The sequence below is a fragment of the Rissa tridactyla genome, chromosome 11, assembly GCF_028500815.1.
Source record: "Rissa tridactyla isolate bRisTri1 chromosome 11, bRisTri1.patW.cur.20221130, whole genome shotgun sequence".
In the NCBI taxonomy this organism is placed as follows: domain Eukaryota; kingdom Metazoa; phylum Chordata; class Aves; order Charadriiformes; family Laridae; genus Rissa; species Rissa tridactyla.
Window position 1 is genome coordinate 14,918,324 of NC_071476.1, and position 25,135 is coordinate 14,943,458.

At 40.2% G+C, this 25,135-nt stretch overlaps 1 protein-coding gene across 1 annotated transcript in view; it reads left to right on the forward strand.

Moving 5' to 3' along the window:
• The window catches only part of TENM2 (teneurin transmembrane protein 2), a 1,855,021-nt gene that overhangs the window by 44,828 nt on the left and 1,785,058 nt on the right, over positions 1-25,135 (forward strand). The window contains exon 2 of the mRNA XM_054217271.1: positions 24,730-24,795. The gene's annotated coding sequence lies outside the window, so the exon portion shown is untranslated. The remainder of the gene's footprint in view (positions 1-24,729; positions 24,796-25,135) is intronic.

Consider the following 25,135-nt stretch of genomic DNA (forward strand, 5'->3'; position numbering starts at 1 on the left):
CTCAGCAAATGCTCCCAAGATACTCCCTAAAACTTCCTGCTTATTCCTACACATCTGTAGCAGATGTGCCTGACTTTTTTTCTTTCTGATAAAAGACGTTTGGGGAACTGGCAGGTAACACCTATTTAGGGAAGGAGTATGAAGCTGGGCATTAATGGAACTCCAGTTACTGTTTCTTCCTGCCAGTGACAGCTCTTTGCAGTGCTTGCATTGCTCTGGGCATGCTGACCTGGCCTTGAAAAATGCCCAGATGAACAAGCTGGCTTCAAGTGATATAATAATGAGCGCTTCTCATAGTCCAGCCAAAATCATTATGCTTGGGGTATTCCCTCCAGATGTTCACCAAAATGTGCACGTACCTCTTTTGCTAGCTAACCGTATGTCAGGAGCATATCTTTAGCTTGGCCCAGCAGGGATTAGCTGGCAGGATGGAGTCAGCAAGAACTGGACTGTCTGCCTGGAGCAGTATGCAAGGAAAATGAGAAGTTAAATATCCAATAAGTGTGATATAAAACGCTGTCCAGAGAGCAGAGGTCAAAAGAGCCAGCAGGCACAGATAGGGGATTGTGGGACTGCCAAAGAGAACTGGCTGTTCAAGGTGTGTAATTCATAGTTATGTAGTAATCACTTTGCAAGCTGCCTGGACAGGGAGGCCAGTGACAGCTGAATGGACACATACCTGGGACTGAGCCCAGCCTGCAAGCTCAGGGAAGTTTCCTGGGAAGCAAGTACCCGCACTTTTTGGATGGTCGGTAAGGTGGCACTTACCGTGATATGGGCAACAAGCTGTCCAGTTATTAGGAACTGCCAGCTGTCTTCACTTCAAGTGTAGCATTGCTGCCATCACAAATACGGAAACCAGGCTTTGCCCTTGATACCAATAAGCCTGAAAACATGAATATTTGGAATATTTAGTGTTATAAAGAAATAGGTCCCTGTTTACTACAGCACTGAGCTAAGTACTTGGACAGGTGAGTGTTCCCGCTGACAGTCAGTGCAGCCAGGAAGCAGACATTTTGATGAAGAGGCAGCTGAGCACTGCTGTGCATGGAGAAGTCACTATTGATTTAAGTAATCTTATGCCTGTAAAGGATTTTTTCATCACTTACTAAGAAACAAGAAGCAGCATATAAAGATGAGTTTCATCAGAAGAAGGTTATTGCTGGAAATCCCTGTGTCTTTGAGTCTAATGTATGAAAACACAGACAAGGCTGCCTAACAGAACAACAGAAAACCAGCTAATGCCCATAAAGCTTCCAGACACTGCTTTTTAGTCCTCGGAGCCCCAGAAACAGATGAAGGGCAATTCAATTGCTCTTAACGATACTCCACTGAATACATGCATTATTTCAAAAAGCCAACTGCTCTAAATGCCATTGACAAAGACAATAATAACGCACTAGTGTCACTGTCAATGTAAAACTGTATGCCATTTTATCCGTTTTGTGGCTTCTAAACATAAAATAGTTCATTTTGATATACAAAGGAAAAGCTGACTGAGCTCAGCAGTATGTGTAGTAGCTTCCTTAAATTTATTTTTAATTCCAGATTTGTTGGTGCAATACAACTTCAAAGAATAGTAATAGCTGTGTTTTTTAATGGGCAAAGCTACACAAAAGTATGATTCTTTGAGATTAAAATAGATGTTTCTCTGAAATCTTACATGTTTCATACTAAGTTGATGCCCTGGGAGGATTTTTTCATGAAAACAAACCTGCAAGATGAAACACTGCAGTTGTGAATGGTTTTGTATTTGTTACCGTGTTGTATGCGCACACACATGCAAGAATATGTATATAGGCTTCAGTACAAAGCTAACTTAAATTGTCTGTAATCTACTGTAGCTGAATGCCTGTACTTTCAGAAACAAAATGGCAATAATAGTCAGCATCCTCAGTAGGTTACAATCTCTCATGAAGTACCTTCTGTGAATCAGAGCAGATATGGGTGCTGGAGAAGCAATGGACATTGCAACTTGTAGCATTCCTGCTGCAGCACTCAACACAAAAAGCTACTTTTGCAGTTTTCATGTTAGTGGAATTGACCTCTGACTGAAACAAGTTCCTTTAGGACATCTTACCTTTCTGGCCCTTTGCATCAGAATGCTAGGACAAACCAGAGAGCTGTCTAACCTATGGTCTGTCTCTGAAAACAGACAGTAATATAGGTTTTGCTGGAAGGTGGTTTTTTTTTAAGAGAAAATGTGTAAGGAATATGACACATTTCTCAGTTTTTTATTCTTGGCAGTTTGTTCTAAGGCTGAAAGGAGGATCCAGAAAACTATGGACCTGTCAGTCTGACCTTAGTACCAGGGAAGGTCATGGAGCAGATCATCTTGAGTGCCATTACAAGTCATATAATGGACAACCAGGGGATCAGGCCTAGTCAGCATGGGTTTATGAAAGGCAGGTCCTGCCTGGCGAACCTGATCTCTTTCTATGACAAGATGACCCGATTATTGGACAAGGGAAAGGCTGTGGATATTATCTACCTAGACTTTTGAAAAGCATTTGACACTGTTCCCCATAGAATTCTCATGGAAAAACTGGCAGCTCATGGCCTGGATGAGCATACGATCTGCTGGATCAAGCACTGGCTGGATGGACTGTCCCAAAGAGTGGTGGTCAATGGAGTTAAATCCAGCTGGTGGCCAGTCCCAAGTGGTGTCCCTCAGGGCTCGTATTGGGACCCTTTCTGTTTAACGTCTTTATTGATGACCTTGATAAGGACATAGAGTATATCATCAGTAAGTTCACAGATGAACTTACTTAAGCGGGAGTGTTGATCTGCATGAGGATAGTGAGGCTCTACAGAGAGACTTGGATAGATTGGATCCACGGACCAACACTAATGGTATGAGCTTCAACGAGGCCAAGTGCCGGGTCCTGCACTTGGGCCACAACAACCCCATGCATCGCTACAGGCTTGGGGAAGTGTGGCTGGAGAGCCGCCTGGCAGAAAAGGACCTGGGGGTTCTAATTGACAAGCGGCTGAACATGAGCCAGTAGTGTGCCCAGGTGGCCAAGAAAGCCAATGCCATCCTGGCTTGTATTAGAAATAGTGTGACCAGCAGAAGGAGGGAGGCGATTCTCCCCCTGTACTCAGCACTGGTGAGGCCACACCTTGAGTATTGTGTCCAGTTCTGGGCACCTCAATACGAGAGAGATATCGAGGTGCTGGAGCGAGTGCAGAGGAGGGCAACGAAGCTGGTGAAGGGCCTGGAGAAGAAATCTTATGAGGAGCGATTGAAGGAGCTGGGGCGGTTTAGTTTGAGGAAGAGGAGGCTGAGGGGAGACCTCATCGCTCTCTACAACTACTTGAAAGGACATTGTAGAGAGGCTGGTGCTGGTCTCTTCTCATAGGTAATTAGCGATAGAACAAGAGGGAATGGGTTCAAGCTGCAGCAGGGTAGGTTTAGGCTGGACATGAGGAAAAAATTCTTCACAGGAAGAGTGGTCAGACACTGGAACAGGCTGCCCAGGGAGGTGGTGGAGTCACCATCCCTGTTATGTGTTTAGGAGTAGTTTAGATGTGGTGTTAGGGGATATGGTGTAGGGGAGAACTTTGTAGAGTGGAGATGATGGTTGGACTCGATGATCCCAAGGGTCTTTTCCAACCTAAATGATTCTGTGATTCTGAGCTGGAGGTTGTATGTATTCAAACCATCATGTTTAATATCTACAAAAACATAGGTGTCATTCTTAAATTATAGTCCCTTTTTGAACCCAGTAACACTTTGAGCTCCTGCGACAACCCAGGGCAGCAAGTTCCACAATTTAATGTGTATATCATGTTGATTTTTTTCCCCTTTTGTTTAAACTGGCTACTACTTCATTTCTGACCATGCCTTGTGTTCTGTATTATGAAAAATTATGTGTATTAATTTTCTTCAAACTGTATGTGAATTTATAAATTTCTAGCAGATTCCTTCCATTGTTCTCCCCTTTATTTAAGGCATATGGAGCGGGGATAGAATGGATCTCAGTCTCCTAGTGCTCAGTCCAAACCATACTGAAAATCACTGTGTCAGTGACTTGTGTTGTGGGAGGAGATAATGTGGAGTCAGATCAGGGAACCTTTGAGTAGCATTATTTTGATTCTTGGTAGTTGGAATGTTTCTTTTGCTTGGATCAATGGAATAAAAAGCACAGAAGCAAAAAAAAAAAGAGAAAGTGAAAGGATATTTCTCTACAATTTAGTAGCGTGCAGACGATTTTGGAGTGGGAAAGTTACTCTCACAAAACCAAGACAGACATTATAAATAAAATTCAGGCTAATGCACATTTACACCCTGCAGATTTCATAGTAGCATCCAGATAGCACAGGTTCACAGTCATCTTTTAGAAAAGTGGTTCCAAATATTTAAATGTTATTTAAAAAAACATCAAACAGCAATTTTTGGATTGGAGTCATCTTTTGACTGCAAGTATGGAAGGTATTTAAGCAACAGGGGGATATAATTATTCATTCCGGTAGAATCTAAGTCTCGGGTATAAGTCTGTGTGTCCTAAACAAATTAGGGGGATGACCCTAACAGCCACTGCTAAGAACACACAGGAGGACTAACAAAAAGCACTTAGTAAGTATAAAGGAAGTGGAAAATGAGTAAACTGGGTAGTTTAAACAAAAAAGCAAGAGAAAAGTGAGGAAAAATTGGCATCACATGACTCCCTGCATCTCAACTAAAGGATTTTTAAGTTATTTAAGGAGCAAACATCACAAACTGCACACAAGAAAATTGTGGGGATGGTAAACAATGATTTTGTACGTTTCTTACAATACCAATGAAATGCGTGACGACAGCCTCATTCAGAATTGAGACTGAAAGTACTAAAGAAGATGAGGGATTCAGCTGGGGTACTGAATGTGCAAAAAAAGATAGAATTCTTCATAAATTGTTCTTGATTGGCTTTATAATCAAGAGATTTATCACTAAGTAATGGTAGACTTGTGGACTGACCATAAGTTTAAAGCTCTGACATCTAGATAGAATTACTGCCTTTGCTGTGTTGGTAAATGTGGAGGTTGTTTTTAATTTTTTAATTTTTTTTAGGAAAACATATCAGTCTAGGAAAATTTGGATTGGCACTCCTTAAGAGTGAAAGCCTTTCTGTAGAACATAAATTTAAGCTAGGTAATGATGGCCTTAACTTCCCTCCCACCACTTCAGCTCAGTCATGTTGGTCGCAACACTTGTGAGAGGTTCCAGCTGAGCTCAGTCCTCTGTTGTGCCTCAAAATATTTACAGGCTGTAGTCACTATAGATCAAAGGAGTGAGACGTGGTGATGAAGGAACTTGTTTCAGGTTATACAGCAAAGACTTTATCTTACTTAAAAATAGAAACATGGATGCTTATTAGCAGTGTGAAAGGAGCAGTCGCTCGTCCAGTGAGCAGTGGGTGATCAGCAGGTGCGTGGAGAGGAGAAAATCGAGCTCATGGATTCTGCTGTCAGCCAGTTTTCCGTTGGCACGTACTGCTTGCTCCAGAGGAGCTGAGTCTCTGTTAAGTAGGAACAGTTTATTGGTTATAGGCTATTTAGTTGATTCTGTGCCAATTAGCTGCTGTGGAAAAGGACTTGTCTAGTTTTAATAGTTCATGTACGCTGCAGGAACAAATGCACATTGAAAATTAGCTGGGAGAGAGGCCTAGACCACTAAGAAGAAGTTCTTATCACTGCATCTTAAGGGATTAATATTTTGCAACATAAACAATATTGTCAGTTGCTATACAGACCTCACAGAGAACCAGTCATTAGCCAAAAGTTAGCAATCACTTCACAGGGATGAGTTCCCTTAAATCTATCGCTACAGTAGTGCTGCTGGTAGGTGTTTTGGTCTCCCTGCTGGGTCAGTAATACTACCTAAGCAGGCAGTGCTGAAGCCTTCAGTGACTGTGCAGAAGTTCCCAGTGGTGGGAATCATTTGCACGTGAAAGGGCAGTGTATGGCAGTGGGGAAGTTTCTGCCCTCTCAATGACTGTTGAACAAAGACCCTCAACCTTTTCTACCAATCCCAGCCTGAGAGCTCAGATTTACTAGTGAAACGTTATGGTGGTGTGAGACAGTAATATCAGGAAAGGGATTTTTCATGCCAAACATTTTATAAGAAAATAAACTCATATCACTGAATTCTGTATTAAAATTCTCATGCAGTTTACTGCTGTTCTTTTTCAGAAAACACCACGCATTTAACTGAATCTTATAAGAACCGTGATAGAATTAGCTAAGCTTGTTTTCATTATTTCACTCATTTTACTTTAACACTTCATTTCTTGGTAATTGTTCACCAGTTCATTTAAACTAATCAGCTATTTGTTATGGTCATTCATAGTTTGGTTTAGTTTTCTCTTAGGAATCCCTCAGTTCTTTAAGAGATTGACTTGAGCTAAATGCCTTGAATAGCAAGAATGAAGGGAGGAGGAGAGTTGAGGCCAGCAAATATTACTTGTACTTCTCTTGGGCATTTATGAGCTGTAACTTCCACTGAAATTAAGAGTACTATGGAATTGAACTGCCAGAAATAAATGTGTCACTGCAGCTGCAAAAGTGACACTTTCTGTGTCTGGTAGGACTGCAGCAGGGTAGGCCTGTACAGCAGCAGCAAACATGGCACTTAGCATGGGAGGAGAAGGACGTTTCACTCCTGGTGTGAAAGTAACACCCCTGTGCTCAGGCTCATGTTCTGCTCTCCCCTGTGTGAAAACATCAGCTGGGCTATGGGGAGAGCTTGCTGCTGTAGGAGAGAGAGGAAAAGAGATTTTAACACAAGTTTTAGAAAGGTTGAAGCTAAATTTCTTTGGTCACTGTTTATCTCCTACTGTTTATTGAATGCTTATGTATAGTACACAGTATAATGTATTGAACTGACGCAAAATAGAGCTGTGCTAGTAGGCACAGGGAGGCAATTTTTGTGATTTTGAATTATGACTTTCAAATAAAAGTTTCTTGAGCAGATCAAGCACATTTTCTAGGATCCTGTCAGTGAAGGCTAACAGGCCATTTTTGGTGTCAGAAGTTATTATAAATGAAAGACAGAAATTTGAATGAAATATTGGCGCTCTCAAGTATGTGGCAAAGCTTTTGTAGCCTACAGCAAAGCCAAGATTCACCCATGAGTAAAGAGAAATGAAGTCGATACAGGTATCCAAATGTATTGTGTTTATGAAACGCTCAGGATAAAAGAAAGAGACAAAGTGCAGTGCAAGGCCTGAAAAGCAATAATGATTCTGAGGAGGTACTACCTTGGTGTGGTGCAGCTGGGTGTTAGTGACTAGCTGTGCCCTGATAAAGGTGTGTAGAGAAGCTGTAGCACCGTGCTGAATTGTGTTGTTGATATTACAGGTTCTGGGAATACAAGCAACTAAGAGAATTGGTTATGCGGTTAGGAATTATTTCCCTCCCATTTTGGGGTCTTTTTTGTGGCTCAGGAGTTTGTGAAGGCAGAACTAGACCCTACATAACATAGAAGCTAAGAATTTGCGCTAATAAATACTCACAAAATGGATGAGTCTTTGTGGTTTTTCATGAGACAAATCACTTGAGGGAATTTTAGGATGTCAGAATGCTCGCTCAGCGTTGCTAGGCCAGGATGTGATGTTTCGGCTTGCTTTGCAGCAGTGCTTAGTGGGCTGGTGGCAGGCAGTGGGAAATTAAGCCTTCCACTGCCACTGTGTTCTCACGTGAAACTTGTTACAGGAAGAGCCAAAGAACAGGTTTTTGGTTTTGGTTTTTTTTTTTTGTTGTGCTTTCCCCCGCACCCACCACCCCTCCCCCAGGAGTATATGTCAACATTGTAAGCCCAGTCAGAAACTAATTTTCAGCAGTTCCTTCTGTACAGCCTCCATAGTACTCCACAATGTAGAATCTCCTGCCACCTTTCAGATGTTGGCTGACAATGCAGTAGCTATCTACAGCATATAGCGGCTTTTTACATCTCATCCTTGAACAAATGAAAACCACCAAGGAATGCCCAACTGCATTGTTTTCTGTTAATGTATGTGTGAAAAGCAGCTTATTTTAAGATGAGGCTAAGACTGTATCTCAAAATTGCAATGATGATTTGCTTTTGAAATATTCAGATAGGAAAATATAGGCAGCACCCATTCTGTCTATTTGAATAAGCAGGAGAGTCATTCTAGTTGAGAAGTTCTGTAGTTGTTCCAGAAAAAACTATAAACAGTGTATTGCTTAGTCTGGAAAGAAATTCAGCGAATGGTAGATTAAGGTGGCTTTGGTGAAATTTATTTCTTAGCATATTCAGACTTATTAATAACAGATTTTTTTAACACTTAAGATGAGCTGAAAGAGAGCATTTATGGATTTTGATGTTACAATATGTGCAAGCTTATTATTCCTTTCACCTTACGCTGATATAAAGTGTTAATCTGAATGCCTCCCTGGTATATCTCAAAATACAGCATGCTGGAATTACTTCTTTCTGGATGAAAATGGTACTTAGATTTTTGCAAAGTTTTTAGATTAATCTTCCATGATAGTTTAGACTATAAAAATGGCAAAGTTTTAAAAAGCTTTGATTACCTTAAATAGACCTTCTTTGTCAAAGAGAGGTATTCTTTTTAAAACAATAAGCTTTAGAATTTACCAGTCAACTCCATTTAAAGAATTTTAGTTCTAGTCAGTACTAAGTATTATCAGGTTGCTGTTGAGCCAGAGACAATTCAAATGAAATTTTGTATTTGCAACATACTACAGGAAAAAAAAAAACAAAAACAAAAAAACCACGAAGTTGTCACTTGTCATCACACCAAGCTTATTTATCTCACCAGCACTTCACACAGACTCTTTGCTGAGAAGAAAATATCCAGAGATTATATTTCTCTGAAAGGGCAATACGAACAGTCTTTTCCTATCAAAACAAAAAATAAATTATCGCTGTAGGTTTTACTGGTGTGTATACCGTTACATTGTTTTGGGGGCCTGTAGTAGAACTCAAGGGGCAAAACAGCTCTGCTTAGAAAAGGAGCATACCTTCAGGATAGTATCAGTACCTCTGTTGTTCTTGAATGGAAACAAGAGTTAATGTTATCTTAATGGTTTAAAAAACCTGGTAAGGAATTTTTGTAGCGTTCACTCTTTTGCAGAAGCTGAATTTCAGTGCACTTACAAAGAATCAATGTTTATGGTAAAAGCCTCTTGATTGATCATATGGTGAGCTTTTTGATTAAAATAATAAAACGATAATTTAAAGTTCAAAGCTCAGACGGGGCAGAGAGTGCATCTCGGGCATTGCCTCTTAAAAGCCACATTAGCCCAGAGAGTAGGATGATATTGACTGTTAGGGTAGATATAACATGTACATATATATGCGACCACTGTGACACACAGACATCTTTAAAATGTAGTGGGTTTGACTATCCTGATTTTACAAGTAGTATATTTTTGTCATTTATTTGGGAGTCCAACATTACTGGACATACAAATTATGAAAGTGAAAATACAGAGAATTTCAGAGTTCTCTATGAGCAAATTTCAATACTATGTACTGTAAACCAATACATCCTCTGAGTATGGCAGAACAGTTAAAATATTGTTTCAAATTCTAGATCACACTATTTTCATCTCTCTCTAATCTCATATTCTCCTTTAAATTATAAATTGCCCAAGTGGCATGGACTAAGCCAAGGGAACTTTTGGAACGTATTTAATACGGTTTTATTAGCTTTACTGCAGGCTCAGGATATGATTTCGTGTGTTGGAGACATATCTGTATTCAATGATGCCTCCCTCAGGATTCATTCTCTTTTAACGAACAGTGAGAGACAGCAGCAGTGTATGTGATGTACGTTTTAGCATGGTTGATGAGTTTCTGCAGTTAAAAAGTATGTGTCATTGTTATTTACTCTGTATTATTTATACTGCAGGCTTCTTGGAGGCCCTAGCCCCATTGCACTAGGCAACGTAAAAATACGGATATTATCTATATTTTTTAGCTGCTTTTACTGAGAATAAGAGGCAAAGGCAAGCCTTGAAAGAAGTGTGAGTCAGACTCCTTCCTCCTCCTCAGGTATGGTTAACATTCTGGCACATGGCATTGACTGATAAATGATTGATGATGGTGTGTTTAACCATTTCCTGGCATTCTAGGAATTGTAACATTGTTGGGCTTTTTGCTGACTTTGTCTTCATGATCCCATTTTACTACTAATTAAATTCAATACTCAGTAAATTCACTAAATAAAGCCTCATAAAAAAAGACTACATGATGGACAGTGTGTAGAACAGAGTGAATCTGAGCTCTGCAATACTTAGTTTGTATAATAATAAGTTTAGATTTGATTATCATTATTGGAAGTTTGGTGTAATTGATATGTCATTTATGAGTAATGCACTACTTTTGTTTAGTAACTGACTAACTTCAGTTTAGTCCATTCTAACAGTCAAGATTGTTTAAGCGTACACTGAAGTGTCTCCAATAGCAGTTTTTGCTCCTGTTGGATGAAATTAATAAGGGTTTTCTGTAACAAAAATACTAACCGAATGCATACATTATTTTATAAAAACTCTGAATTTTCCACCAACTGTCATAATAAGAGATACTAAAAGGCAAATACCTATTAAAACATCTTTACTTTGTTTTAATGGCAAAATAAGCCATCTTCTTAAAACAGACAGTGTAATTCAGTAAGTGAAGAGATACCTCAGAAGAATATGAATGAATCATCATAGTGGTTAGTTTATAAAAGAAGTGGGGTGGAATAGCATTTTATGCAGTAGACAGAGTAATTATTTCTATTTAAGTAAATGCGTAGGTCTACGATGGTGGGTTTTTTAGGTCTTTCTAAGTAATGATCCATGTTCATCGGTTGCTATGTCTCAGTATTCCTGCATACAGATTATCTTCAGGAACTATAATAAATAAACTCCATCTAAGATAGGGTTTAATTAAAACATTTTCTGATGTTTTCAGCTTTGTGTTGCTTCTTCCAACTGACTATGTTTATAAGGCAAAATTTAGCTTGAAATGAATTATTTCTTAAGTCATACAATATTCAGAGTAATACTAAAATTATACTGAGTGCTGGAGCAAAACATAATTTATAGTGCTCTGCCTTACAACCATTGAAAACCACTAAGATTGTCAGCTATGATAAAATTATGTTATTGAAGAGCTTGACTCAGTGACTATGATAAATTTTGTGTAAAAACCTTAAAAATCTGTTATCTGTTTCTTCCTCTCAGTGGATGAAGAGAGGATTTGACATCCAAATGTTTGTACAAACTGAGAGTCTTTCCACAATGGCTTAAAAGCAAAACTTTCTAAGATTAAACCCCCAGAAAAGGTTAAAAGTGATGTTAGCTGTATCCTCTCCCATTTCACTGGAGGCATGCTGTGCCATGGAGACACAAAAAGAAGAACTGCTAAATTACTGTAGTGCTTCTAATGCATTTAGCATTTTTAATAGGAATTCCTATCATAATGAGACACTCTAAAACTCCTACCTTTGAATGGATCTCTCCTTTTTTTTGTATTTTCTGAGTTTCATATTTAAAGGTTTCCTACCTATGTTTGTCAGATTTTCCTGATGTATTTTTAATAATCATCCTAATAACTAACTAAAAGTTACCTGAAATGTAATCTTTGTCTCCTCTGCTGTTAAGAATTAACCTAATTTCCTAACCAGAGCTAATGTTCTTTTTGATCGTACTGCATGTAATAAAATGGGCTATCTGAAATTCTGAAATAACTGTATAAGGGTGTACTTTAATACTACAGACCTAAAATACTCTTAGAAGCAGAGTTTGGAGAATGAACCTTGTTGCGATATAGGCTTCCCTTCAGGATTTGATAGTACTGTAGAGATACATTAAAAGAAAAATCTGATTTACTTGGAAAAGCAGAAGTTCCTCCTGGCACATGAGGGATGCAAAAATAAAGCTACTTTTGTATATTTTGGTAGTTCTTCAGTTTTGGTGTTGTGTTTTTTTTTCTTTTTTTTAACTATTTTCCATCTTTACAAGCTGAATTTATCATCTGTTCTGCAAAACACGTTTTGCCATGCTGTACACTGGAGAGATAGAAGGACAAGTATCCCATTAGTGTTGAAGCATCCTGCCATGTGATCTGACTAATATCTGTCATGTGGTTATATTCATCTACCTTTTCCTGAGGAAAGAAAAGTAAGCACATCTAAGTGGTTGGAGGTTTTTTTGGGAAATGAAAGAGGACAATTCAGAAGCGCACATGGTAGTCCTTGTTGGCAAAGAGATGTATTGCAGCATTCTGTGGTAGCTGTAACTTTCGTAAACCTTGCAGATGCTTTTTGTGGTATAGGGATTTGCTGTAATTGAAGGGAGAGAGAGTGCACACCTTTTTCCAAGGTGGGAGTCTTCTAGCCTGATGAGCGATGATACTTATATTTGTGGAGATCCTAGGGAAAGTAAGGATTCCGTGAACTTTCCTATGAACTGAATTTGTCTGAATTTGGCTGGCGCCAGTTCTGGAAATCTTAGTGTGTCTGTGGCTGCAGTGCGGCTCCTTGGAGCTCCCAAGTCTGTTGTTTTGTTAGGCTCAACTCTGTAGTACCTGTTGTTTCTTCTCTTTTGCTACGGGTGTAAAGACATACCGTTCCCTAAATTAAAATCGCATGTTGCATCATCTTCTAAAAGGCGAAGGAGAGAAAAGGGGCGGGGAGGACATCAGCAAAAAAAACTCACAAAAAAGGCTGTAATTCTTATGCAGATAGAGCTATAGGAAGGTGACTATAGCAGGTCAGAGTAGAGTGAAAAGGTCAGGGATTGATGCATGTAATCTCACTTACCGTTATCCCTGCCTCAGTTCATTGATGACTTGCATAGAAGCTACGGTTTCTCAATTGTTACTCTAAAGATCTGTGTACTTTTTTTACAGTAAACCCTCTATTTTTATCCTTTACAGATAGCTTCTGTACTCAGAGAGCTGCAGTACTTACTGTCAGTGTGCCTGTACTTTCTCATTTCACTGATAAACTTGGATGTCCTGGTTTTTTTAATGATAAGGTAGACTATTTCCTTGAGATAATATTTTTGTTGGAACAGAACAGTGTATTTTCAGTACCTTCAAGAATTAAGTTAGCTGGTGTGCATCTTTGACTTTTAAAATAGTTGTAACTTGCATATCACAGACAAAACCTCAATATTCCAAAAGCTGATTGATGCTTGGTGATATTTACTTCCCCATTAGAAATTCAAGGAAAAAAAATACGGAAATTTCTTACATTTTTGCAGTACATTTCTAGATAAGTGGAAACAGTTTAATATTTGTTTCCTGTAATAAGATACTGGATTCTGGCAAAACTAATCATTCTAGAAGTTTAAGTATCTTTTCCAATAAACTCTTTTTATGGTATAGCAGATCTTGGTTTTTAAACCAAAACATTGCCTGTTAAGAAACTTTCCTCAAAAAAAAACCCCAAAATTAAATCGAGCAGGTAGGCATGCAAGCTCATGTATACAGCCACAGACACAGGGCCAGAAACGTACTTCAAGCTGACATTGACTACAGTTACTTCATTTGCATTCACTTGAATGTGTTCTCAGCCTTCTCAGCCCTTCTGGACTACGTGTAATAACATGTACCTGCGCCGTGCACAACACAGAGATTAATGCAGTTAGTCTCCTAATAATTTGCTTGTCCCACTGAACATTTTGGAGATGTCTCTTTCACTGTCAAGAATTGATTCCAGTAATCATAACCTACCAGCTGGCATGTCAAAGACGCAATCAAACCTGGCAGTTACGCTATTACACTACCAATACAACCCACTCGTTGTCCTACAAAAGCTAAGCCATCATTTTGATTATTAATACTGTTATTTTTTCTTTAGTTAAGAGATTGATTCCTTTAACATTGCAGAGTGGAAGAAATAAACTTCTTGCAGATCAATTGCTTAGCACTCTTTCTTTTCTTGCCTCAAATAATCCTGATAAATGCAGTTTTAGATTGCTTATCTTACTGACTCAACAGCTTAGGTAGAAAGAGCAGAAGCCTCTGTATTTAAAATTTTTCTCCATTTTTTTTGGTAATGTCTTCTGAATTTACACTGTCTACTTGCCATTAAACTGACTTAAAATTCTCCAATAAACCATCAGTTTGGCCATTAAAGTCTTGCTGCTATAATTTTCTATGTTTTGTTGACGTTACATTCCAGTTGTTTAAAAAGCAGCATCGGACCACCCCAGGTTCACAGGTCAAATTAATTTGAAAGTTGGATGGAGCACTGAACGCTATTAATGGAAAATTGATCCTGAGAGATAAAGCTCATTACCTAGGAATGCATAACTGGAGTATTACCTCAGCATAGGTCTCTGTGTCCTCTATACGAGTAAAGTTACCAAATGTACAAGGAATTTTTATTTATATATTTTCTTTAGAAGGATTTTTAGAGGACATTGCAGTGTACTTGTATGCAAACTGTTAAAGAATCTTCTCAGTGTTTGAAGGAGGAAATCCGTCCAGAATTTTCTTTATGAACTCATTGAATAAACACTGGAGTAAAACTGAACAGTCAGTATGGGGCCTCACTGGTGCATAGCTGCTATCCATCTGGATAGCAGAGCCCTCCTAGGAGAAGCATCAGCATGGCTTGGAGCAGCCAGCTTCACTTTGAAAACTCTGGATAACTATGTAGTACTGGAATTTAAGTTGTGTGAGCAGGTTGCTTTTCTGCTGTGCTTCTCTCTGTCAGTATTTCTGCTGTGTCATTCTGTGTGTGTACCTTACTTAACGTGGTGCAATTGAAAAGTCCTTTTGCGTTTGGCCTGTCACTCAGAAGATGTGTCATTGGATGCTATTGCCTCTGCAGGTGTCCAGTCAGAACCAGTGTCTAACTGGAGTTGCTTTGTCTTAAATACTCAGGCTAACAAAGGAGGAACCATTACAGCCTATTAAATGTGAAAGGAACTTTCCCTGGACTCAGTAAGTGGCGCAATTTGTTTAAGAACTCCACCAAAGTGGGTTCTTAGCGCTGCCCTGTGGACTCTGGATGGCTCCCCTGCTGTGCCCCTTTGTTTAAACCTCTCTCAGGAAATCTCTTCTCAAATACTCATTTCAGTTAGGTTATTAGCGTCTTTTGTGTCTCACCTCGGTTGCAATCCTTTATCCCTGCTTTACTGGGAAAGTGAAGCACCATCCTACCAAGGATGGGTCTATGTGGGATTATTTACTTTTATATTTATACGGAACTTTTTAAAAGAAGTGTTCTTTATACCTGGGAATTAAAACTTACTGATGCTGGTAAAAATAATAGCACTTCTAGTGGTATTACAAGTGGTTAGTATACATAGTGATAATTCCCTGATGTAAATTGATGTACAGCAACCAGTGTACCTCTCATCTCTCTGACATAAAAATCAGGTTGATAAAATTCAAAAATAGAAGACAGGAATTGCAGTGAGCTGTTCACCAGAGGTTCAGACTCTGCAAACAACATGCCCTAGGCACAGTGGAAAAATGTAGCCTCTCTGTCTCTTTTTGCCCAGTAGGGTCATGTCCAAATCCTTTCACCTTTAAATCACATTGCCTCTTGCTTCACTATTGCATCTTGCCCTTGTTCCTAGTTTGTTGCTGCCTTAGAGGTTTCTGTTGTTCCAGAGACTAGAGAGGAACATTTATTAAGAGAGATTTATTTGGAAAGGTCAGACTCTACATTACCTCAGCATTAGGTTCAGTCTGCAGAATAATGATTTCATTTAGAACACTGAGGTTCTTCAGACTTATCACTTAATTTAAAATATGACTTTGAGGAATCAAACATATGTCAAAGTCTGGTAAATATGAATCTCCATTCTGCTGAGGGCTTCTGAAGCACTGGAAGCTTTAATGTTTTGTTCATTCATTTACACTAAATTTGATTTTAATAAAAACCCCTGCATATTGTTGATATTTAAAAAACATAGCACATCTTCCCGAGAGAAATTTTCTGCTCCAAATTAGAATTCAGGTTGCTTCCCATTTTCTCTTTTAGGAAAAGAGAGCATTATAAACATGCAATAGTCAGAAAATGTAAGAAATTACTCATTTCTTGTAACTGTGGATGTTAGTCTAATCATATACAGATAATACCAGAAGCTTTCTTCGTGTCAGTCTATAAATCAGTATCTGTTGGTTTGTGTTACAGTTCATTAGTGCTTCCCCGTAAACTCGGGTATACCTTCTTCTTTAATATTAGCAATATGACAAAAATGGAGCTGTTGTAGAAGTCTGCATTTTGAAGTCAGTGATTTAAATCTTGGCTTCATTGTGAAAGGATCTCATTCTGCCTACTACAGAGCTTTATGCCTGCATGATTTAGTAAAGTACATATTTATATATTTAACAATAAAGCACATAGGAACTGTAGCCCTATGTAGTAGCATCTGGAAATTGACATATAAATGCCATACACAGTATGAACACAGATCAAAAAGAGAATACAGGCATCTCCTTTAAGTGTTTGACAGGATACAACAGATTTAGATGTACAGGAACATATGAAACAGTATTAGCTGTCTATGGTTTTATAAAACAAGTGGCTTGTACTTTGTTACAACTTGTCTGGGCATCATGGTGTGGTTTAAAGAGGTGTTTGAAGATGTATAGTGGAATAATTTGGTGGATATTGATGGGACGTCTTCCCAGTGTGAGAGCAGTAGGGGAGAAAGTGCTTGTTTAAAATGTAACAAGCAGATGAAAGATGCTGGGGTCACCGTCTAACTTGAGGCAGGAACTGACCTCCTACTACTCAGTGAGAGCCAAGTAGGATAGACGCAGGCTAAGAAGGGCTTTGAACCTGAAGATAAGCAGTTTATTTTTGAGGTACCAGGAGGAGAAGGAAGAGCCTAAAGAAAGGGCATGTAGGAAAAACAGTTAAGTTAGGAAAATGATGTTTTCAGAGACTAGTAGGAAAGGTTGCATAATTACATATATATCCTGCATGTCATGCAAAAAAGTTCTGTAAGGGTTTCACAAGCTCTGGAAATGCAGTCCTAGAGAGGTTGGATTTATAAAGAACGCCCTGGGCCCCAAGAAGGCGGCAGGATAGGGATGCTGAGAAGATGGTAGGTATTTGTTGGCTTGTTTTATGGTAGAGATAAGGGAAGATGTTAGGGATCTCATCCCTGACATAGGTTTAAGAGCTCTCTCCTAGTTATTTCGGTAGTTCTATGGAAGTAGCATCATGTAGATCCATGAGGAGAGGTCACAGATGCAGCTCACTTTTAGTCTGAACACAGATAGGTCTGGAATATGAAGAAGAATGACAAGACATCATAGATGGAGCCTGAGTTGTGTTTGCAGAGGAAACATTTAAGAGAATGTGGGACAGAAGAAGGGCAGAATGCTGAGAGACTCCTACCAAATGTTGCAGAAAGGGTGAGGATATGAAAGATTAGAGGTATGAAGAATAAATATCATAAGAAGTAAATCAGAAAACTGAAAGACAGACAGGATGTCAGAAAGAACAATGCTTTATGTATTTGGTTTTACTCCTCATTCTCCTTTTTTCCATCTACTTAATTTACACAGTACTGTCAACTCTGTTTTTCAGCATTTGCTTCTTGCTTAAAACTGTAGCTGCTGCCTGTTTGTAATCTCAAATCTGTTACTTCACTTAAAACATGTTATTCCCAAGTTTTCCTAATTTCCTGCATTTTTTTTGGTCAACCTGCATGCCTTATTTAATATTTTCTTAGTGTGTATTTCTTTTGACACCAAATCCAAGTTTCTTTTACTCACTTCAGAGCTCCTCAGCATACTGGCTTCCTTTGTCTATCTATGTGTATTTTACTGATACTTTGCTTCCTTCCTCTTTGGCAATGCCTGTATGTCATTAAACATCTTGAAGACTTCTTACTGTCTCTTTAGCATGGAGCATCCTTCCAAGGCTGATGTATAACTTAATCTCTTCTTTTTTTACTGCTATTACATATAAGCAGCACAGAAATTACCAACTGAAAATAGCCTTCTACCTTCATATTTGTAGCAATTACGGGATGGTGGAGATGGGATATCTCCTCCCTTCCCATCTCAGGATACTGAAATGAAAGCTAAATAACAGCTGCAGAACTATTCAAATTTCTGCATCAAAAGCTTACTTCCTCACTACCTTAAACCTCATATTCTCATTTATGTCTGTTCAAAGTGAATGCAAAATCATAATGTAAAAGGACTGTTCAGGATTGAAGTTGATGGAAAACCAGGCATGAAACTAAAAAAGAAAAAAAGTCAGCTGCCCTTACCATTAGCACTTAACAGAATCTGTCATTTTGTCAGTGACTGAAGGAAGCATTTTAATGAAAAAATCGGGGAGGTGCAAGTGGTATGTGAATGATAATTGAAAATTGCTTGAGACTGACCTTTGGAACCTCAGTAAACACAGTACTGGGTTTTCTTGTCCAGTTGGGATTTTATATGTCTCCCATCACAGTGGTGTTTGGGCATCCGTTTTGCTTAAATCCTGCAAAATGATTTACAGAGATTAAATAGACTTCAGCACACCTGCATTATTTACAGTATTTTATGCTTAGATCAACTCTAACACAAAAAGTGACTTGCCAAAAGCAACATAGAGATCAATGGCTGAGCTTAAAAGTAAAATTCAGGAAGCCTCATTGCCAGCTTCCTCTCTACCCACTAGACACTAGTTACTCCATAAATATGTGATCAAAAGATTGTTCTAGTGCATGCCTCTACTTGAAAAAAAAACTGAAAAAAATCAATCTCCTTGGAACCATTTAATAACACTGAGGTGACAATTTTTTAATTGTAAGTCAAAATGAATGAGGATGTTACTTGTGATCTGTGTCATATCTGTTTTCATTCCTGAAACATGACCTGTCACAAGTAAAATATTTAGTGGACAGTACAATGAAATCACTTGTTATTTATGGGAACCTATGAACTCTGATCAAGGAGAACTGTTGTCCAAGCTGGCACTAAAATGAACATGAAGCCTGAGCCTGCCAGCTTGTTTTGTGCTGCCACCTACCATTTAACCATGACATATCTGAGCGCTGCCTGGGTTTCAGCATCTCCATTCTCTTCCTTTCCTCCTCTACATATATTGTCTCACTGTAAGCAAGAAAACCAACCTAGGATCAAAAAATAAGGGGTACGTGTGCTTATGAACAATTTTCTATCAGAAAATTCAATCAAGGTTCTTTTAATCAAAACATTAATCTTTCAGACACATATCACAAAACTTAGAACAAACCTGGCTGCCATTGCACCTTTTTAGTCATTCTGAAAATGACTCCAAAAAGCCTATCAGCCAAAGGTGGTTGGGAAGAGAGGCAGCACAGATGCCAAGAAGCAGTTCTAAACATGATGAACTTGATAGTTTTTGTTTCATAGAATCATAGAATGTATTGGGTTGGAAGGGACCTTTAAAGGTCATTTAGTCCAACCCCCCTGCACTAAGCAGGGACATCTTCAGCTAGATCACATTGCTCAGAGCCTCATCCAGCCTGGCCTTGAATGTCTCCAGGGATGGGGCCTCCACCACCTCTCTGGGCAACCTGTTCCAGTGCCTCACCACCCTCATTGTAAAGGACTTCATCCTAATGTCTAATCTAAACCTGCCCTGCTCTAGTTTAAAACCATTGCCCCTCATCCTATTGCTACATGCCCTTGCAAACAGCCCCTCCCCAGCTTTCCTGTAGGTCCCCTTTGGGTACTGGAAGGCTGCTATATAAGGTCTCCCTGGAGCTTTCTCATCTCCAGGCTGAACAACCCCAACTCTCTCAGCCTGTCTTGATAGGAGAGGTGCTCCAGCCCTTGGATCATCTTCGTGGCCTTCCTCTGCACCTGCTCCAACAGGTCCATGTCCTTCTTGTGCTGAGGGCTCTAGAGCTGGACGCAGTACTCCAGGTGGGGTCTCACAAGAGCAGAGCAGAGGGGGAGAATCACCTCTCTGGATTTGCTGGCCACGGTTCTTTTGATGCAACCCAAGATGCGATTGGCGTTCTGGACTGTTAACGTGCATTGTTAGTTCATGTCCAGCTTTTCATCTGTGAGTACCCCCAAGTTGTTTTCTGCAGGGCTGCTCTCTATCACATTGTCCCCCAGCCTGTGTTGATAACGATGGTTGTCCTGACCCAAGTGTAGGACCTTGCACTTGACCTTGTTGAACTTCATAAGGTTTGCTTGGCCCCACCTCTCTAGCTCGTCCAGGTCCCTCTGGATGACATCCTGTCCCTCTGGCCTGTCAACTACACCACTCAGCTTAGTGTTGTCGGCAAACTTGCTCAGGGTGCACTTGATCCCACTGTCTATGTCATTGATGAAGATGTTGAACAGCACCGGTTCCAGTACAGATCCCTGAGGGACACCACTTGTCACCCCTCTCCATCTGGACATCATGCCATTGACCACCACCCTCTGGATGCAATCCATTCAGCCAGTTCCTTATCCACCGAACAGACCACCCATCAAATCCGTATCTCTCCAACTTAGAGAGAAGGATGTTGTGGGGGACTGTGTCAAAGGCCTTGCGTCCTTTCACAGTCCAGATAGATGATATCTGTAGCTCTTTCCTTGTCCACTGATGCTGTCACTCCATTGTAAAAAGCCACTAGGTTGGTCAGGCAGGACTTGCCCCTGGTGAAGATGTGCTGGCTGTCTCAAATTACCTCCCTGTCCTCCATGTGCCTTAGCATAGCTTCTAGGAGGATCAGTTCCATGATCTTCACAGGCACAGAGGTGAGGCTGACAGGGCGGTAGTTCCCAGGGTCCTCCTTTTGTACCCTTTTTAAAAATGGGTGCGATGTGTCCCTTTTTCCAGTCACCAGGGACTTCACCTGACTGCCATGACTTTTCAAATATCATGGAGAGTGGCTTGGTAACTACATCAGCCAATTCCCTCAGGACTCTGGGGTGCATCTCATCAGGTCCTATAGGCTTGTGTATATTCAGGTTCCTCAGGTGAGTTCATTGCCCCTTTGGGGAGGCAATGAAACAGATTTGGGGAATGCCAATCAATAAAGTGAAAATCACCTTAAAGGGTATGCCATAAATGCAACAGTTAGAGATTAATCTCTTGCACTTAAAATCGGGTCTGAGTTTGTTTTTATTTAAGGGGGCTGCAAAGATGTAAAATGGCAGCGCTTTTAAAAAAAAAGTAAAGTGCTGGATTCCTTCTTGTTTAGGTGACAGAGCAGTTTTTCGTAGATTGTAGTGATCTTATCCTGAACAATGTTAGCAATGAAGTCATGCAGATTCCAAGCTGGGTTTCAGCTTGGTTTGCTGATGAATGCAAGCAGAAAAGACGCTGATACCTGCTCTCAGTATTTTGAGGCCATTATTTTGGCCTTTAATCACTGCCCACACTATCAGCAGGCTCTAAAGTACTTGTATCAGCTCAGTGCATGTCTGTTCACTAGAGTGTCTCCAGCCAATTTTTCATTTATTGACCTTCACAGTTGCAAGGTCCAGTGTAAGTAAGGATGAAATCCCTCCTCTCAGTTTTTTCTCGTGTCTTTTTTTTTTTTTTTTTAAATATGAGATGTGATTCTCTTTCTCCTTTGCCATTATTTGTCATTTAAAACTTACACGATTTTTTCAATGAAGACTTTTCCAAACCTTTTGCTTTCCAAGCTAAAATTGTGTTGGCATAACAAAGTGATCTCCTGTCAGTGACTTTATCCAGGATACATCTGCTCTCATCATTCCTGGACGTGGTGTTAATTAGATTTCTCTGAAGCCTATCTTGCAGCAGATGTTTTAGGCTTACCCTTTACCACGTATCCAAGAGGTCAGAGACAAACTTTCCTAGGAACAGAGTTGTTTCTTGTGTCTTGGAGATGCAGTTTGCTGCCATTTTAAGTGTTTTGCTTTTCACAGATCAATGAAACACTGTCCCCAATTTAATTGCAACATCAAGCAATTAATCTTCATCCATTAATAATATAGTGCAGTGATATTGTAGGGCTCTCAGTGTTTGATGGGAATGATATAGGTTTTTTTTTTTCTTTCTCTTTTTCCTCTATAGCAATAAACATTTGGGTGCCATGAAGTGTTGATTAGAGTCAAGAAATATGATGTCTGGGGCACTGGGGCAGCATTTTCAACTGCTGTGTAACTGAATATTTCAAACTGTTAATATGTTTCTAGGTTTTTGTGCACTATTTTGAACAGAATTTCTTTAGGCCGGGGCCCTGTACTGAGGCTGGTGCAGCACAGTTCCTCTCACATAGTGCAGGTGCCAAACTCACCCGAATATGCAAAAATAAATAAAAACAGAGAAAAAGTGGTACTGCTGAGTTTAAGTAAATTAAGGAAACGTGAGTAAGCAGGCTGCAATCGAATCTTTGTTCCCTCCTGCCCTCAGCCCCCGCATACCTAAGCGTATCTCCGAGGTGTCCTGGGGGCTGGTAGCTCTGATAGCTGGTAGCCCATCCATAACTTCCCCTGGGCCCAGCGCTCTGGGAGCATCCCGCTCTCCCCCCAGCTCTCCTGCCCTCGGTGGGGCTGCGGACGGGAGGCCCGGCTCGGATCGGGCGGGCGGCGGCGGCTGGTAGCGCGCGGCCTGTGGAGGCTGGCGCCATCTTGAGGGGGCGGGTAGTGCCCGCCGTGAGGGCGGCGGCTCTCATGCTGTCGAGGAACGGCCAGAGGGGTTTGCAGGCTGTGCTGCGCCTTCCTAATCCTGCCGCGGCCAAAGTGTAACCCCTTTCTGAGAGAAACGGTGGTGAAACGCAGCTGCCTGCTGAGGAGGAGGAGACAGAGCTGCAGAGAAGGCCGAGGCCGTGTGGCAGGACCCGCTGCAGGCTGCCCTCCTCAGCAGTGTGTGGGAGACACCACGTTGTGTTACTGCCAGCCAGAAGGTCATGATAAGTACCACAATTTTGTGCAAAATAATGGGCAGTAGACTGATAAGTGTACTTTAAAGTAGTGATCTGCTATAAAATTACATGAGGTAGGAAGGAGGGGTGTTGTAGGTGCAGTGAATCGCTGTGAGGAAGCGAGGAGAGGAAGGAGGGTCAGAGTTCCCCTCTTCCCCATCGGGCTGTGGTGAGGGAGCTGCTTTCTGTACCATTAAGCCTTCCCAGGGTTTAGTAGGTGGCACCAGCTCTGTCACAGGCCTCTTTCTAGCTGTTTTGACAGTGCCAACACCCCTTTTTTGCAGTCAAACAGGGACAGCGGGGAAGTCCATGTCAAGAAAGCCACTTCTGGCTGACTCTGCAGATGGCCAGGGTGGCTTCTGGTCAGATATCCTTCAGGCCAGACTCTGTACTACTATATAAACTCTTTACTGCTTAATGAAATGAGGACCCGTATGTGGTCGTGAGGTCAACTGGCACAACTTTACTGTGGCTGCCTTATGTAGTGCTTGGTCTTGGCTCATTTCCATTGCATCTGGGTAGGGGCATCATCCCTGGGAAGGATTTTTGGCTAAACCTACTTTCCTTTGCATTGACCCCCTTCCTGTTCCCAGTGGTTATATTTTCAGTATTTGGAAGATAACTGTTGATTTTACCCTGAATAAATCTCTTCTCTTCCAGCGATTACCACAGAGTCTCTGATACTGTGTTATTGAGGGACTTCATTTGCTAGGTATCTCAATTCTCTGTTCCTCAGACCTCTCTGTTTCCCTCCTCTGTAATCAGGAAGCTATCAGTGACTGGGTTTTAAATATAATCGCTGATAAGGCTGGGTTGGGAGTTTTGGTGTAATGAGTCATGAATTTATGATCACTAGCCACAGGGCTTGAAGTTGGCTCTCCTGACTCTCCTCCCACTGACTTCTTCCCCGCCCCCCCCCCCCCCGCCATGTCTCATTTTCTTCTCAAGTAATTAGAATCCTTTCTTCAATTCCTGCATCTTTTTGTATAGCTTCCTCCATGCTCATCCCCACTTTTGCTTTTTTTCTTCATATGCTGCCTAGCCAAAATAGCATATGCATCAATGTATGTCTTAGTTTATTTCTTTGTTCGATGGTGGAGAGCTAGCGAATCCATATTGTCTAGTTATCTTTGTGTGTGCCGATTTCTTATGTTGCCTGTTTTCCTCTTAGGATATTTGAAAGTTTCTCCTTCATTTTTTTATGTTCAAACTTCTTCCTTTGCTTTCGAGAATGGTGGGTGAGAGTTGTTTATCAGATAGTGGGTTCTCTATTCTATTAATTAGTTACCTTTCTATTTTATAATTCTAATGTGGTGTATTAATATGGTTCAGAAGCTCTGAGACTTACGTTCACTCTGTCTGCAGCAGAAATATTTGTTGCTGGGTAAACGGGATGTGTGTGCGTGTGTTAGATTTTCTCTGTGTGTTTACTTTTAATTGCTTTTATATTTGACTGTTTGAATATTAGGACTTTCCATTTTTTGTGTGAATGCATGTAATCATATATGAGCAGGCATGAATGACAATGCATGAATTTTACCCAAGGATGTGCTTGATGTTTCAGTTCTCCACCGAAGAAGACGGAACCAGTGTAATGTAACCAAATTAACTTCATTATAAGCTGAATAACAAATGCTTGAATACGTAGGTCAAACAACAGTTATGAACACAGAGAACACATATATAAATGATGGCCTGAACCCTGTATTCTTAACAACCAGAAAGCATGGGTACATCTGCTTAAATGTAAAACAGCAAAAGAAAATGTTTTGGCAGATCAAACTGAAACCCAGAAGAATGGATGAAATTCATCGTAGAATCATTTTACTATGACCAGTTCTTGTCATATGAAAGAAAATAATAGCTTTAAAGCCTGGTTTATTTAGTTTTTAAAAAAGCTGTTTTCTTCTTTTTCAGAAGAAGCAGTTCTGTATTAATTTCTTCAAGAGCTTAAAAACACCTTCCCCTTGCCTCAGAGAAAAGGTAAGAAAATAATTGTTGTAATAATTCTTCTGCCTGATTTTTAACCCCCTCCTAATATAGCCCAATATGAGCTTCTCACGGGGAGTTTGGAGTTCAGACTGAAAATGTACTGCATAGTGCATGTGCTTCCTGCATCTGTAGGGGACCTCCCCTTCATTACTTCAGTCAACAAAATCTGATGAGCTTTCTGTAATACATGATGCTAGATCTGTATTGAGGAATTTGGAAAAAAAAAATCTCCACATTGCCAGTTTGTTCTGGGCAGTATTGGAACTGGTTGATTATTTCTGCCCCATACTCTCTTCCTTGTTTATTGCGTCAGTAGAGAAATCCGATGGGT